Below are 6,445 nucleotides of genomic sequence, written 5' to 3'. Positions count from 1 at the left end.
GTGTTGGAGAAGACTCTTGAGAGTCCCTTGGACTACAAGGAGATCCAACCAGTCCATTCTGAAGGAGATCAGACCTGGGTGTTCTTTGGAAGGAATGATGCTAAAGCGGAAACTCCAGTACTTTGGCCACCTCATGCGAAGAGTTGACTCACTGGAAAAGACTCTGATGCTGGGAGGGATTGGGGGCAGGAGGAGAAGGGGACGACAGAGGATGAGATGGCTGGATGGCATCACCGACTCGATGAACATGAGTATGAGTGAACTCTGGGAGTTGGTGATGGACAGGGAGGCCTGGCGTGCTGCGATTCATGGGGTCGCAAAGCGTCGGACACGACTGAGCGACTGAACTGAACTGAACTGAGGATGTATGATATGCCATGTGCTCTTGAGCTCAGTTGTGTCCACCTCTTTGTGACCCCATGTACTGCAGCCTGCCAGGCTCCTCTGTCCATGGAATTTTGCAGGCAAGAACACAGGAGTGGCTTAGCATTTTCTACCCTAAGGGATCTTCATGACCCAGGGGTCGAATCTGTGTCTCTTATGCGTCCTGTATTGGCAGGTGGATTCTTTACCACTGCTCTACCTGAAACTTCTGCAACAAATATATTTCATAAAAATATCAGAGATGAAACAAATTCATAAGTAAAAAGTTTAATCTTGTAGCTTCAGACATGAAATAATTTCCATATTCACTTAAAGTAACATGAAGGTTGGAGATGGGGGGCAGAAGGACACAGACAACTAATTATTAAAACATATAGTAAAAAAACATGGTATTTGTAATCGTGCTTTGTTGCTGAGTCATGTCCAACTCTTTGCAACCCCGTGGACTGTAGCCCACCAGGCTCCTCTGTCCATGGGGATTCTTCAGGCAAGAATACTGGAGTGGGTTGCCACACCTTCCTCTGAGGGATCTTTCCAACCCACGAATTGAACCCAGGTCTTCCGCATTGCAGGAAGATTCTTTACCAGCTGAGCCACCAGGGAAGCCCCAAAGTGAAAGTGAAATTTGTAATTAGGCAATAAATAATGCAGTGACTTTGTTACATTCTTTATTACATGGAATTACATTCATAATTCCAAGAATTACTTGGAAGTTTAACACAGTCTGAGGGAGTCTGCAGAGTACTAAGTCTTGAAAATGGAGATATTAAATACTCTTAACTATTACGATGACAAGCAGGTCTTTGCCCTTTCTGATTCCCTTGGTTAATTCTTAATTGTCCTTAAAGATTGAACACAGCCAAAGTACACTCTAGGAATTTCACCCTGACTCTCTGAAGTTAAAATGACTGTTTGTTGAATTTTATTTTCATTATCATAAATTTGTCTGGAGAAGGAAATGGCAACCTACTCCAGTATTCTTGCCTGGAGAATCCCATGGACAGAGGCGCTGGTGGGTTACAGTCCATAGGGTCGCAAAAGAGTCAGACGAAACTTAACAACTAAACAATAACAAACTCCTTGAACTCAGAACCTATCTTAACAACTAAACAATAACAAACTCCTTGAACTCAGAACCTATCTTCAACACCAAGCACAATGCCTGGTCCAGCAGTACACTGCCAAACAGAATGCTAGTTAAGGCTTGAGCAGAGGACTTGCCCAGCGCCTTTTCTCCCACATGTACTGCTTCCCACAGGAGTATTGCTAATATGTATCTATAGTGAGTAAATCCTCTCAGCCTATTCCACAACTGAAAGGAGCTTATTCTTTAGATATGCCTGCTGGGGCTGCATTCTGTTAACAAAGTGTCTATTTTCTTTTCTTTAAACAGAATCCACTATAAGAGAGCATTTTCAGTTCAAGTCCAAGAAATAAAGATGGGAAGTTCTCATCTGTTTAAGTTTAATAAAACAGGTAGCAATTTTCATAGAAGACTTGCACCTCTAAGTGCAATCATATTAAGTTAAACTAATTAAAAGTATAGCAGATATTGAAAACTTTCAAAGATAGCAATCTAACATCACATTTTATATTACTCTCTACCTTAATGTAGTTCACAGAAATCAAATGAGAAATAAAAACGGACTAGTTAAAAGATATCTAAATACATTTATGAATGCCAGGTTGTTAGTGAACTAAGTACAAATAAGTTGACATTCTGGGGTGTCAGAAAAGGCAACTCTGATCTTCCATATAGTTCCTTTTCCCGTAGTGTCTCTGACAGTCACAAACCTCTGTACTGGTAAAAACATGATTAACAGTGTACAGGCAGTTAGTAGGGCTTCCCTGGTGGCTCAGATGGTAAAGAATCTGCCTGCAGTGCAGGAGACGTGGGTTTGCCCTGAGTCAGGAAGATCCCCTGGAGAAGAGAATGGCCATCCACTCCAGTATTCTTGCCTGGAGAATTCCAAGGACAGAGAAGACTGGTGGGCTGCACTCCCTGGGTCACGAACAGCCGGGCTCAACTGAGCAACTAACTCACTTCACTTTCAGGCACTTACTAAATTTCTAAATCCTCCAGAAAACTTAAAAAGAGAAAAGTTGGTATGATGCCAAGTTTGGTGTTAAATAACTTACTGCACGTACAATCTGAGAGACAAAAATCTAGTACAACTATGCTAGTGCAAACTAAAAAGCAGATACCAACTGGGGAATCTCTGATAATATTCTTAATATTGTACCTGCAATTATCTAAGCTCTTATAACAATAAACTTATCCCACTGTCTCAAGAGATAGAACCAAACCATCCTAGCACTGTGTTATTTAATCCAGTAACTCCTAAATAAAAAATTACAGATTTTTGAAGTTTGAAGGAAATAGGTAATCTGGTCCAATCTTCTAAGTGTATAGACTTGGGAACAAGAAGACTAGAGAGTTGAAGTGACTGGCTCAAAGTCACAAGTGGAAAAAAAAAAAGCAAGAGTTTTCTGGTTAAGATTATAGCTTCACTGTTAAAAGTAGCTTATAACCTGTGCCTGATTCATATTGATGTAAGGCAAAAACCATCACAATATTGTAAAGTAATCATCCTCCAATTAAAGAAAGAAAGTAGCTTATTCATAAATATTCCAAATAATGGTTACATAATTTTACTTTTTATCAAGTGACCACGATGCAAAGATTTAATTATGAATAAACCTTAAGCTAAAGTTTATACACAATTAACAGTAGCTTATTAATATATACAATCAGGCTTCATGCAATTTAAAAATAAGTAGGTTAAGGAATCATTCATGCTTTAAAAATAACCATTTTAATATCAAAAATTGATAACCACAAGTATGACATAATTAAATTCCAAGAACAAGTTGGTAATCATTTTAAGCCACTACTCAAACTAAAACGAAGTGTAAAACATTTCCTGTCTGGTACTAAAAGTACAAAGTCCCAGTTACAGCATACAGAGAATTTATAACACTGCCTGTAGTATATTTCAAGATGCAAGATTTGCCTTACAGAAATAAAAATATACGGAGTTCTTATGGAGACCATATATTCATTAAACCAGGTCAAAACCACTGACACTTAAATGAAAACTAAAAACTGGTACTAATATTAAAGAAAAAAAAAAGTGCAGCAGATAGATTTGCAATAAACTCTTCAAATAACCTCAATTAATTATCTATGGATTCCAACTACATATAGCAAGTAAGACACATTAGTACTTGAGGATACAGAGGATAAATAATACATTCTAATCCTGTTGAAATATCCTACAAATAAAACAATAAGGGAAAACATCAACATATATTTCTCAAAAGAGCAACACTTGAAGAACTGTAGATGGTGTCCTGACAACTAGCTCATCCTACTATAACTATTACCAATTTCCTGATGTTTGGGAGAATGGATGCTGCCTGACAGGAAATCTAATTTAAAATATGCAAAATATCAAAAGAATAAAGACTTTACCAAAAGAACACCGATACTGCAAGACCACAGTATCAAGCACCAAAAATCAAAGACTTGTGTAAGTCACAATAAACGTAATGTGCGCTTTTCACTCCTAGGGGAGCCACTGAGCTCTTACTCAAAGCTAATTTCACACAGAATTTTAACAAACCTGAATATTTACTTTTGAAGCCCACAGCTTGATAATAGCCTGAAATTAGAATATAATTTTATAGATGATAAAAAAAAACCTGAGGTTCAGAAAGATGGTCGGATCAGAAAAGAACTCAAAATTTCGAACCTTGTCAGTTTTCTTACTTGTACACTCCTGACAACAGGGAAAGGCAACCCTGACAAAAGTTCGCAAAAGCAAAAACCTTAAAAAGTAAACAAAATTTTTAAAAAGGCACAGAATCCTACTACAAGACGCCATTAGGATCTCAGGACACCAATACTCTTGAACCATAAAGAAAACGTTAAGGTAAAGGGAGCTCTGTTTAAAACAAATGTATGTAATATGTAATCCCTTATAGAGAAGATCCCATCTTAAATGATTAAACTAAAAAAAAAAAAAGGAGTGATAAAACGGGTAAATTGTCGCATATATAAAAAACATGAATTAGAGAAACAGCCATTCTAGATGTCGGTGCCTTTTATGGATTTTAAACCGCGATTTCAAAACTGTTTACACACCCCCTCTCCATCATCTGTACAAACCTGCCATTCTTTGCCAAACGGTAGTCCACAGACTCACTTTTTCTATCTGGTTTTGACTACTGAAAATTAACCGTACTCCCTAATTTCCACAACATTTAATTGTTTTTGGACGCATTTCTGACCACTACTGCAAACACTTGGTCCTGCATAAAGTACTATTGTGGGAAGAAATGAAAATCAATGCACAAAATGGTGCTTTTATAACATTTTAAAAACGACAAAGTTTCCCATTCCTGCAGATCTCGATTCAGCACCTTAAAAGACTAAAGACTAGCCAAATTCGCACACTTCCCCCAAAGCATTTGGAATTCCGAAGCCATCACCTTCCTACAAGAGTAATTCCTCCTAAAAGGCCTGCGCTGCACACAGTTCTTCAGAAACGTGGGAGAACTTGGAGTCAGTTCTGGGTAAGAAGGAAGAGCCTGGATTGGAGTTTGGGGAGAACTAAGTGGCCTGTGCCACTACACTACGCAAGATAGTCGCTATGAGAGGAAAAGGTCGGAGCAGGGGAAAGCCTGTCTTCGTTCTAATCTTAACTCCTAAGATCCAGGCTCCTCGCCTGCCACTCTCCACCCCTAATCTGACAGGATGGCAGGTAACGCGTCCCGTTTCCCCACCTATCCTCCCACCTACCCCGCACTCGTGCTCGGTCTTACGATTTTGAAGCATCAAAATCACCCCGGCCTCCTGGAGTTCAGGCCACCGTCGCTGCCGCCATATTACAGCTTGTGCGGCAAAATGCGTCAGGGAGGGAGGTGTGCGCCCGAGAAGGGAGGGCGGGGGCTGGCAGGGGGAGGGCCATTTTCCAGGTCCGGAAGGCACGGCTGGAAGCCCTCTCCAGCAGCACCTGCTGCAAAGCTAGCGCCACGATCCTCGGGGGCCCCTCTGGGATCGGGCAGCCCCAATATCTTGAGAGGAAGACGGTTAAGTCGGTCTGGGCCTATCGCGCCGGCTCCGCCCCTCTTCTAGGGCCCTTCCCGCTCTCGCACCCCGGCAGTGCTGCAAAGGACGGTACCGAAACAACACAGGCTCTGCGCCACCTACTTGCACCAGTCCAGTCTCCTCTTCCCGGGGTCCGGTCCTTTAAAGCGCTTCAAATCTACCGCCGCCAGAAAAGGCGCTAAAGACCACTAACCGACTCCCTCCCCCCACAACCCAGGCCCGGCGTGGAGGGGAAACGTCGCGCCGGAAATACGTCACTGCTCGGTGGCCCGCGTCTTCTGGTGATCCCTTGCTTCGGTACCTCACCCTCCCTGGAGTTCTAGGATTTGGGAGCGAGTTAAATGCCTGGCCCATAGGTAGCTTAATGGTTTCTGTGTAAGTTGATTGACAGCGTTTGTAACCGTTAGAATGCCAAGTCATTCTGAAATGAAGTGCTTCACTTAATAAACATTGATTGAGCCTCTGCCAGGGTGTTGGGAAGGAGACCCTACTTTCAAAGAGCTTCCCAGGTCTGCTTCTAGTTAATGCTATGACACACATTAAAAAAAAAAAGAAAAGAAAAGAAATGAACAAAGTGCTATTTGAGAAAAGGAGGAAATTATGAGGACATTGACGCCCTTTGTTGTCTTTTAAAAATATTCGCATAGCAACCCCATGATATGTTATCCTTGTTTCACGGATAAATTGAGGCTCAAGGAAGATAAGTGCTTTCCCAAATACATTGTTCCTAAATACCAAAGTAAGGCTTTGACTCCAAATCCAGTGCTTTCTGGGGAGAACACTATTTAGGACATATGTTGCTATTTAATTGTTTCAAGAGATTAAGAGTTCCTAGATTGTTAGAATTGTAATAATTCCCCCTGATATTCAGGGGAGTTGAGGGCAGTCATTGTGAAGATATGCCATGTGTTTTAAAGAAAACAGCCCCCTTGTGATGATTAGTGATAT

At 41.0% G+C, this 6,445-nt stretch overlaps 1 protein-coding gene across 6 annotated transcripts in view; it reads right to left on the bottom strand.

The window, feature by feature from the left end:
- Nucleotides 1-5,732, bottom strand: part of PPIG (peptidylprolyl isomerase G (cyclophilin G)) — a 45,720-nt gene extending 39,988 nt beyond the window's left edge. For 2 of the 6 annotated variants that reach the window (XM_010849396.1, XM_010849399.1), the window contains exon 1: nucleotides 5,600-5,732. The gene's annotated coding sequence lies outside the window, so the exon portion shown is untranslated. The other 4 variants (XM_010849398.1, XM_010849401.1, XM_010849397.1 and 1 more) reach the window with 2 other exon arrangements.
- Nucleotides 5,733-6,445: the final 713 nt, after the last annotated feature.

The sequence above is a fragment of the Bison bison genome, unplaced genomic scaffold, assembly GCF_000754665.1.
Source record: "Bison bison bison isolate TAMUID 2011002044 unplaced genomic scaffold, Bison_UMD1.0 scf7180017864282, whole genome shotgun sequence".
NCBI classification, from domain to species: Eukaryota; Metazoa; Chordata; class Mammalia; order Artiodactyla; family Bovidae; genus Bison; species Bison bison.
Note: the sequence above shows the minus strand (reverse complement) of the source record. Positions and strands in the feature narration are given on the sequence as shown.